This window comes from Mugil cephalus, chromosome 1 (genome assembly GCF_022458985.1).
Source record: "Mugil cephalus isolate CIBA_MC_2020 chromosome 1, CIBA_Mcephalus_1.1, whole genome shotgun sequence".
Classification (NCBI taxonomy): Eukaryota; Metazoa; Chordata; class Actinopteri; order Mugiliformes; family Mugilidae; genus Mugil; species Mugil cephalus.
In genome coordinates, this window is record NC_061770.1 from 48,582,262 (window position 1) to 48,592,593 (window position 10,332).

The window sequence follows — 10,332 nt, forward strand, 5'->3', positions numbered from 1 at the left end:
CACCCACTGATAAATGTCCAGGTTATGATGAAGAGAAGAACGAGGAAGGTGAAAAGTGGAGAGGAGGTCACATGGTCCATCAGGCTGTAGAAATCATTCTAATTTCCTTCCTGAGGCAGATGTTTATCAGCTACTGCTGTGCCTTAAAAGAGTCAACAGTTGCACATCCTGCAATATTTCTTTGCTATGTCAGAGTCTGACAATTGGATATATAACATATTTCCAGATGGTTGACATGCATACATGTGTCAGGACTAATCAGTGGCACTCACAGGGCGCCTGGTAATAAATAATATGCATGTAAGAATTCACTGTCAAAATACAACTGTGTCATCAACATATATGATACATATGAATTTAAAGCATTTCTTTGTCCAAAAACTAAGGAGAAAGGTCATTAAACCAGTGACATGTTCATTCAGGGCATCTGAGGTGGAGGTGGGTGAGGTGAAGGGCTGTATGATAAATCGTTAAAAAACCGCGATCTCGATTCACATATACACGTGATCTCATTTCGAAACTTAACGATTCTTAAGCATTTAATTTCACGAGCGGCATCGCAAACAATTGCTCCCATATCTTCCCTGATTTTTTTAAGCGCCCCTAAAGGCAGCACTGCCGCTGACTCCTCCCTCGACCTATGGTAAGGCGTCTTTACAACACGTGATTCCATCAATGGAGGAAGCCCGCCTGCAGTTGAGAGTCGAATTTTGAGCATAGCTCGATTAAGCTGTGCATGTAAACGCAGAGAGAAGCAGAGAGAAGTCAGCGGTAAAGAGAGTTAAATGGATGGCGAAGAAACCCTAGGTGGTAGTGCGAGAGTCACAGTCCCACAGAATTAAAGTTCATCAGTGCAATAAACATTTTTTAAAAAAAATTGTGCCAAAGAATCTTGATCTCAATTCTAAACAAAAAAAATCACGATTCACACGAAAGTAGACTGCCAGTATCTACTTTACAATCCTGTACGGGAAGCAGGTGTTGCCATGCAGAGTTGTGTCTTTTTTCAGCTTTTTTTTTTTTTTTTTTTCAGTAAAGATTCAGTATAATTAAATAAAGCACCCAAACCGTACGAATTCTGTTTCTCATTGTGAGACTCATGGTTTCCATTCAGACATAAAATAGAAGAAGCTACAAAGTACAATACAATATGACATGGGATTTGCTTCTCACGGCTATCGACTAAAATCACATTTTAATATGAATGATATATGAAAATTTTGGTTCTGAATTTGTTCCACGCTTCGGTCCTAGGCTGTCCTACGTTCGTCACGTGAGTAAGCGTATTGCGTCACTTCCCGATTCTGCACCACTGCTGTGTGTGCTCACACTGTTTTAGCTCCGTTAAACATTTTCTGTATAAGTGGTGAAACTCGTGTTTTGAGTTTACCCAACCCCACCTGTCCCTCGTAGCACCTTGTTAATCTCACGTTTCTTCTCAATTTAATCACCATGGTGTATATAGACAGTTTAACTATGGGCTACTTTCTCTCCTCCTGCTCGTCCGTGCCACATGTTTAGCTACTCACTCTGCCTCCTTAGAGTTGATAATGGTACCTGTAATAAATGTAGTTTATTTGTAAGCTTTGGAGGGAGGCTCTCTGAATTGGAAGCACGGCTCCGCACCATGCAAAACCCAATAGCTAGCCAGCGTCCTGTAGCCGGTGCGGGCCGACCAAGTGCAGCTCCCGTTAGCATAGCTCCTGCTAGCTGTCCCCCTGCAGCTCCCGAGCGGCTGGGTGACGTACGAAGGAAGCAGTCTTACCTGGCTCACGGAGCACCACCAACCGCTTCACGTTTCAAACAGATTTTCCCCACTCGGCGAAACACCCGCTGAAGCACCCTGGTAATTGGCGACTCGATTTGCGGAACGTGAATTAGAAGAAACCAGCGACCATCGTTAGATTCATTCCCAAGGGCCAGAGCGGCGACACCAAATCTTACTGAAACTGCTGGCTAAGGCTAAGTATGGTACGATTGTTATTCACGTCAGCTAGTGAATGACCACCGGTTACGTCAATTCGAGGTCACTAAACTTAATGTTGAATCGTTGTGTAATTTGCTATAACTATGTCGGACTCCGTAGTTTTCTTCTGGTCCCCTGCCCAATCTGAACCATGACGATATGTATAGTCGCATGTCCGTCATTCACCGCTGGTTATCTAGGTGGTGTCCAGCCAACGACGTGGCCTACTGTTGAATAAGTGGAAACTCTTTCTGGGGAAAGCCTTGGCTGAATTAGAACGAGATGGATGTTTCATCCCACCTTGGGGGGTGCTTCTCTTCTCTCTAGGTATTTGGCCGATTTTATTAACACCCGCAAAACCATGACAACCCAAGTTCAGCCCAGGAGCAGAGTTGCAGTCTTGCACACCTCTCTGCAGCTTCTCTAGTGCTGTCTCACACCCATACTCCACAAACACATAGATGTGCTGTCTGCTCCCAGAATTTTTAAATGGAAAAAATAACAATAGAGGAGTAAATCATAGGAACCGTTATCAAAATCAACACCAATTTCACTAGTACAACAGAGCAAGTACGAAAATTAAATGTGGTCTTTTGATGTCATTCTCTCTCAATCTAAATCTCATTTAGTGACCGATTTGATAATGAAAATCATCAGATGATTCTATTTTAGTTTGACTGAAACCGTTGCTGCAGGATGATGAGTATTCTGTTTAAATGAGTCCACGCCACCCAGTCAAAGTAACTATCACTCTCGAGGTCAGGCCGAGGAGAGGAGTGGCAGCAATCTTCCACTCTGATTTATGTATTAAACCTAGACCTAAGCAAAGTTTTTAATTCGTTTTGAAAGCCTCACTCTTAGTCCTTGCAACCAGACAGGAAAACCCAAAAACAATTCTCCTTCATAGTGGTGTCTCACCCACCTGCTTCCTTACTCTGAATTTTTAGCCAAATTCCTCTGAGTTTCTATTTGATTTAGTGCTTAAGAACAGATAAAGTCATTATAGTAGGTGACTTTAACCATCCATGTTGATGTTGGCAGTGACAGTCTTAGCACTTCCTTTAGTCATTATTAAACTCAATTGGCTTTTCCTCAGAATGTAAATGTTTTCAACTCACTGATTTGAACACACCTTTAGATCTTGTACCTAACTTAATGGCATAGACACTGAAGGTTTAACCGTATATTCCTCACAACCCTCTATGTCTGACATTTTCTTGTAAGCATTGAATTTACTATAAGTAATACAACAGAAATTGGGAAAAGACATTTCCGTTTATGGTAGACCTTTATCAGATGATGCTGTGACAAGATATAAGGAATTAATTTCTCTTCAGTTCATCATAGCACAGAATCAGCTCTGGTTAAAGTTACCAATGATCTTCCTCATGGCATCAGATAATGGACTTGTCCTCTATACTTGTCCTGCTAGATCTCAGTGCTGCATTTGACACTATTGATCACAATATACTACTACTAGGGACTTGAAAATGTGATCAAAATTACAGAACTGCACTAGACTGGTTTGAATCATATTTGTCCGACAGGATTTCCAGTTGTCCATGTAAACAACAACTCTTCAATATATACCAAAGTAAGCTATGGAGTTCCTCAGGGTACCTGTGCTAAGGACAATATTATTCACATAATACATGCTTCCCATAGGCAATATTATTAGAAGCATCGGCATAAACTTCCATTCACCGCGATGATACCCAGCTATATTTATCCATGAAACCAGATGAAACTAATCCGCTGGTTAAAACTCCAAGCATGCATTAAAGACATAAAGAGCATGGATTACCTTGTAATTTTACTCTACTTTTTAACTCAAGACAAAAACTGAAGTTATCGTATTTGCTCTCAAACATGTTCAGAGATTCATTAACAATCACCTGCTTTTGTTGGATGGCATTACCTTGGCCTCCAGTACTACTGTGAAAAAACCTTGGTGTTATATTTGAGCAGGATAAGTCCTTTAATTCTCACATTAAAGCAAGGTGACCAGACAGCTTTCTTTCAACCTTCGTAATATCATCAAAATTAGGAGCATCCATTCCTCAGAGTGATGCGGAAAAAACCTAGTTCATGCATTTGTGTCTTCCAGGCCTGGATAATTGTAACTCGTTACTGACCTGGCTCCAAGTAGCTCTTTAAAAAGCCTCCAATTGATAAAAACGCTGCAGCAAGAGCACTGACAGGAATTAGCAAGAGAGATCATATTACTCCAGTATTGGCTTCTCTTCATTGGTCTCCCCTTTATAATCTAGAATTGAATTTAAAATCCTCCTCCTTACATACAAGGCCTGAAAGGCCAAGCTCCATCATATCTGAAAGACCTGCATAGTACCATATTGTCCCAACAATCACTAGATAATCTAAAGTGCAGGTCTACTTGTGGTTTCCTAGATTTTCAAAAAGTAGAATGGGAGGTAGAGCCTTCAGCTATCAGCTCCTTCTCCTATGGAACCAGCTCCCAGTTTGGGTCGTGGAGGCAGACACAGTCTCTACGTTAAAGGTCAAGCTTAAGACTTTCCTTTTTGAAAAAAGGCTAATAGCTAGGGCTGGACTTAACCATCCCCTTAATTATGCTGCAATACGCCTAGCTGCAGGGGGACGGATGCACTGAGGGAAGAAAAGAGGAGATGACATGACTCCCTCTCCTCTTTCTTCTCTGCTCCTGTCCTCTAATCTCTTATCAATTATTTTCTACCTTATAATTTACTAACCAGTGTCTACACTCTCTCCCCTCCCCTCCCGAGAACGTCCCCTCCCCTCCCCTCCGCTCCCATACCATCTTCTTGTGAGGGTCTCTGGTCTGGAGTGCTGAATATCTGACCTGCGGAGTTTTTAAGCTACATCCTGCTGGCCGTGGCCTCCATCAACCAGCCCATCCCTTCATGTCTGGAGTGCTGTCTATCAGACCTGTGTTAGCTCCCATAAACAGCATCTGCCTCCAGTCATCATGGCCTCCTCCAGTTTGTCCACTCCTACTCCCTGACCTAGATGAACAATTCACAACCTGCCCATAATTCCTGTTATACTCACAAACTGTCACAGATCATCAGCTATGTGATATATTACTCGATCCTACATGTTTCCTTCCGCTAGATTATGTATCTATGCAAACAGAAGTATATTTATCTTGTTTCTACTGCTCTTCTTTTCTCTCTATCTTCTCTATTTCAACCCAGCTGGCCTTCGGCAGATGGTCCCTCCATATGAGCGGGTTCGGCTCAGGTTTTTTCCTGTTAAAGGGAGTTTTCCTTGCCACCGTTGCCCTCAGGCTTGCTCTGGAGGTTGCAGGCTGGTTTTTGTGAAGCGTCTTGAGACGATTTGTATTGTTATTGGCGCTATATAAATAAAATTGAATTGAATTGAAATACTTGAGAAAACATACTCTAACTTGTCTCCATATATACACACATTACGTTTTTTCAGATATTTAAATTTTTATTTTTGTACACAAATGCTATAGATGTTGTGCATGAACATACCACATGCACAAACTATATTCCAATACACATCAGTCATAACATTATGACCACCTGTCCCACTAGGCGTTTGAAGTTGTGCTCATAGGACGATAAATCAAAAGTATAGTAGAGACAATCTGTAGCTGACGACTTTAAACAATATAAAACCAAGGTATATTTATATATAATCACTACACAAAATCTGTGATATAATTGACTAGACAATCCATGCGTGTAAAAAACAATGACTGAGACAGAGAAGAGATAATGAACACAAACACAAATCACCAGCAGACCCCTGAACCTTTTCAGGTCATATCTCCAAGAATTGTGCGAGATCATGTAAGTCTTTCAAACACTGTGCACCCATCTGAACAGAAAGGACGGACTAAACTGTTGTAGATATGTTGTCAACACGTTGTTTTTCGTGTCATTGTCCACGAGATCACTTGCAATTGCTGGATGTTGCACTTCTTATATGGACCTGAAACAAAAATCACTGGTCAGTAAAAGTATGAAAGTGAAAAACTAAGACGTAATGATCACTCTGGCCAGTTTTTAAAGAAACAGGTATTATTACACACCACTCATTTTGCCGTCTTATATAGATGCATGAACTCAAAAATATGTTACGTTTCAGGTTTGTTGTACATTTTTTAAATTAGTAATGACAACACGGTTCATGAGTATTCTTCAAGCTAGTTCTTCCTAGAAATGCTGTCACTCACAAATCAAGTACAAGATACATTTTCAGGTAAAAATGGAACATTCCTTTACCAACTGGAAGCATTTTAGCCCTTTGACTGGCACCGTAACAGCACGGTTGATCTGTTTGTCTCCACAATTTTTTTTTGCTGCTGTTCAGAAATATTAGTGTTTGACGACAACAACAACAAAAAACAAACAAACAAAAAAACAGAAGAGATTTGGTGCTGTGCAGCTTCTCAAAAAAAGAGTAGTACGTGTGAAAGTTGAGGTAAGAAAAAAATCATTCCATATTTTAGTTGAAAGGCATAAGTCAGACAATAAAATGCTTTTCAACGATTCCTGACAAATCATGTTCGGCTTTGAGTTGCCACTGTAAGCAGTGCAAACATCTCATTTTGTCATAACAGCAAAGGGGCATCTACCAAATACTAAAGATGCCAAGAAGTCAGGAAGGGGTCGAATAATTTTGAGATTTGAGCAGCCGACATTAAATTGGCATCTTGTGTTGAATTTGGAGAAAACCATTTGTAATAATTATAGTAGTGTTTTGAAACTATTTAAATTGTTCATTGATTGAATTGTTGGAAACAGCTGCTAAATGTATTCTATTCTGCCACTGAACATAGTTTTTCAATAGGAGTTGAATCATGTTTCATTGGTCAACTGTAGCGCTTTCGGACAGATCATTTATAAAATACATAAAACACTGTACATCATGAAGCTTCAATAATTTGTATTATATGAAATCTGAGCAATTGTGTGAACATTTTGTTGAAGATAATGTCAAAAAACATAAATGGAAAGTTCAAGTGTGCAGTTGACTCACACACAACTACTCAAAGCTAGGTACAATTACGTAACTACTTTTAATATCTGTAAAGAGAAGAATTATTGTTGTACAATTTTAAATTTTGAGCATTGTTGGTTGCTATTATGATAATAACAGTATATTACATTGTTGGCTTTGTAAATTATTTATAGGTAAGAAAATTAATATATTTTAATGAAATTAAAGGCTATTTCAACAATCTATTCTCTCTGTGATGTTTTATATTGAAAAAGATTAAAGTTTGTTGCTGAAATTAAAGAAATTCTTGCACAACTTGAGAGTTTACGAATGCTTATTTTTTTGCAAATGTATTTTTTAGTGTGGAAGTGGATGTAATAAAACAGCAAGTTGACCTATGGTTACTTCTAATGACATTAAAAAGAATGATATGATGCATTTGAACTGTAAATGTAATTTGATTACTCCTGATCTAGTGGCTGGAGTCTGAACATTTTTACCTTCAACTGATTCAGGATTCACATAATTTGTAGTCAGACTCTCCATGTCCATCCTGCATCCCTGTTAAGATAAACGCATCAGAATGTTTCCATGAGTTTAGATGAGTCACTGATCAATAATCTAATGGTCTGACAGCGCCCACATGAATCAAAGTTCTACTGTTCCACTTTCCCAGTGTTTTCCAGAGCCTCTGATTGATTCATAGACAACACCACCATCAGCTACAGGTCAGAGAAAATCAAGACAACATCCCTGAGACACTTTGAGCTTTTGATTGAAAAGTCAAAGTGGGTGTAGAAATATTTGTGGGAAAAGAATGAATGTGAAAGGCTGACCATGGAAGAAGAGAGGGAGTAAACTTGAGTTTCATTCTGGTTCACTGTTTGCTGTTAGCAGAGCCTATGTTGATGACAGAGACTGAGAGAGCCTTAAAGCATGAGGATTTTAATAAGAGGAACATGGAAAAGTATTGTTATGTATCAAGATGAGACAATAGTGTTGGACCAACCTGTTACTGCATGCATCTGGAAAAGAGACAATAAAAAAATAAATGCTTAAACATGTCATCCTCATAATATCACAGTTTACCAGAAAAAGGATCACCCTTTCTGTAGGACCTTCACCAGCAAAGCACAAGAACAATAAGAAAAATTCCCACAAACCAGTCCAATGAAGAAATGGGTACAATGACCGACCAGCAACCCATGACTGGTCCCCTGAAATAAATGGAAGAATGTTAATTATTTCTAAAATGCATAAATATTCAAGATCATAGTGAATGTTGACACACGGGATGTTCAGATATGTGTGACATGATAAAAAAAAAAACAACAAAAAATGACAAAACACACACTGTGGCTGTGGCAAACCAAGCATAACAATATTAAAACCGAAAATACAAACTCTATAACTCAATGACTTGTTTGTCTCAGTTCATCTATTGAGCCAGAGTTCACAAAGCAGAGAACACAGCACTCGTTCTGCGATGAGATCACAGCAAACTTACTGGAAACCAGTTTGCAATCACTTTAAATTTCATCACCCCAAGCACACAAATGTCCAAGCCTTATCTACCTCTTTTCTCTTGTTCGTCTCTGATTCAGGCTTCTCTGTACTAGATTAAACCAGCCTTGACCAGCCTCTCTCCAGTGGAATTAAAACCTGAATAGTGTGAATAATGTCCCTCATAGCTGCTATCTTCTCTTCATGGTTTGGCTCCATCGTCTGTCGTAGGATGTTTTCCTTCAACTAAACAAACTGTCCACTACACACTCACACATCATTATTTGACAATCACACTCATAATATCACACATATCAACAGAAGACTAAAGCAAAGACATTCAAAAACAGACAGAGTGGGGAATGGAATAAATGTTTTCTATGAACGAAGGACAAAAAACACTGAACGCTCCCAGACCAACAAACATGAGGTTCACGTGTAATGAGTGTAAAAACACTGGCTCACCTCTTCCAGCTCTACACAACAAACCTGCTGTGTGTGTCCTGTCCATCATGATGTAGGAATCTGTTCAGTTCCATTGATCTACCAGGAAGCAGCATCATAGTGAATATTGATACTTGTTTGATAGATCAGGAATCAAGCTTTATACCAGTAAAACCTCCATCCTGCAGATGGATGTTCAACCTCACAGCTCAGAGTTACTGAGGCTCCAGGACTCAGCCATGATGGAGACACAGAGAGGACAGGTTGTTTATCTGTTGAAAGAGGTTTTAAACATGTGATGTCAGACTGAGGTTCTGTTTGGCAAGGGTGTTTGTAAAAATGATCATAACACTGTACATATAAAAATGTTTGTAAAGTTAACATTTGGCATAGCATCTCAATAAATCCATTTCTGATCAAGTATCAATCATTTCACTGAGAATGAATTAAGCTGTAAAACTACTGCCTATACTGTCAGTTTTTCACAAGACCACTCCACTCGGTGGAATTCCTCCGCACTTTTGTATCGGCCCTATACACAGGTAGTCTCCGGATTTCAATTGAGAAGCGTGAACTAATTTCTAAGTTCTCTCTGGTTGGAAGTTTTGAATGAAGCTAGTAGAGCATCCATTCATAATCCCATCTCAGCATCTACTCCATGGATCTCACATCTCAGAGTTATCATCTCCCCACTGTACACCTCGGGCCAGTTAGGATGCAGAGTCACAGTCGGACCGCTGGGGACTGTTCATGTTCAAAAATGAAAATATTGAGAGGTTAGATCAACATATAGAGAAATATAGAGAAAAAATCTAAATCAAGATGTTAGAATAAGTCATTTGTTCAGGAATTTAATCAGTATTATGCATTTGTTAGCCCGACCACCAAATTTGACCAACAGTCGTCACTGCAAACGACTCAAAACAACTGTAGTTTCCTGGTGCAGTTTTTTGTTGTGGGCTTACTTTGTAGTTCAGTTTAAAGCAAAACATAAAACAAATAAATTATTACAGATTAATTATATTCCATGGTGAACTTTGCTAAAGTGATCACAGTTCAAGTCATTTATCTACTAGAAACCAAAACAAATATAGTGCATTAATTTTGAGAACAGTCCAACACATTATTAAATTATTAAAACACAAAAACTACATAACACTGATATAAAAGATAGATTTTCATCTTACCTGATACTAAGTCATCTGATGGTATCACTCCACTCTGTTAAATATAGCCTCTTCTACCTCTACATTCAGTATTCCCTCCCACTGTCAGACTCATAGCTCCATTGATCCTGTTTTCTCTGGATGTTGGAGGTTTGTTTTAACTGTCTTGTTTCCATCCAGACGTCCACTGAGTACCTCACCTCCCTGGAACTCACATCTGAGGGAGATTGTCCCTCTCCTCCTGAATATCTGAGGCCAGTTGGGTTGAAGGATCACTGTGGC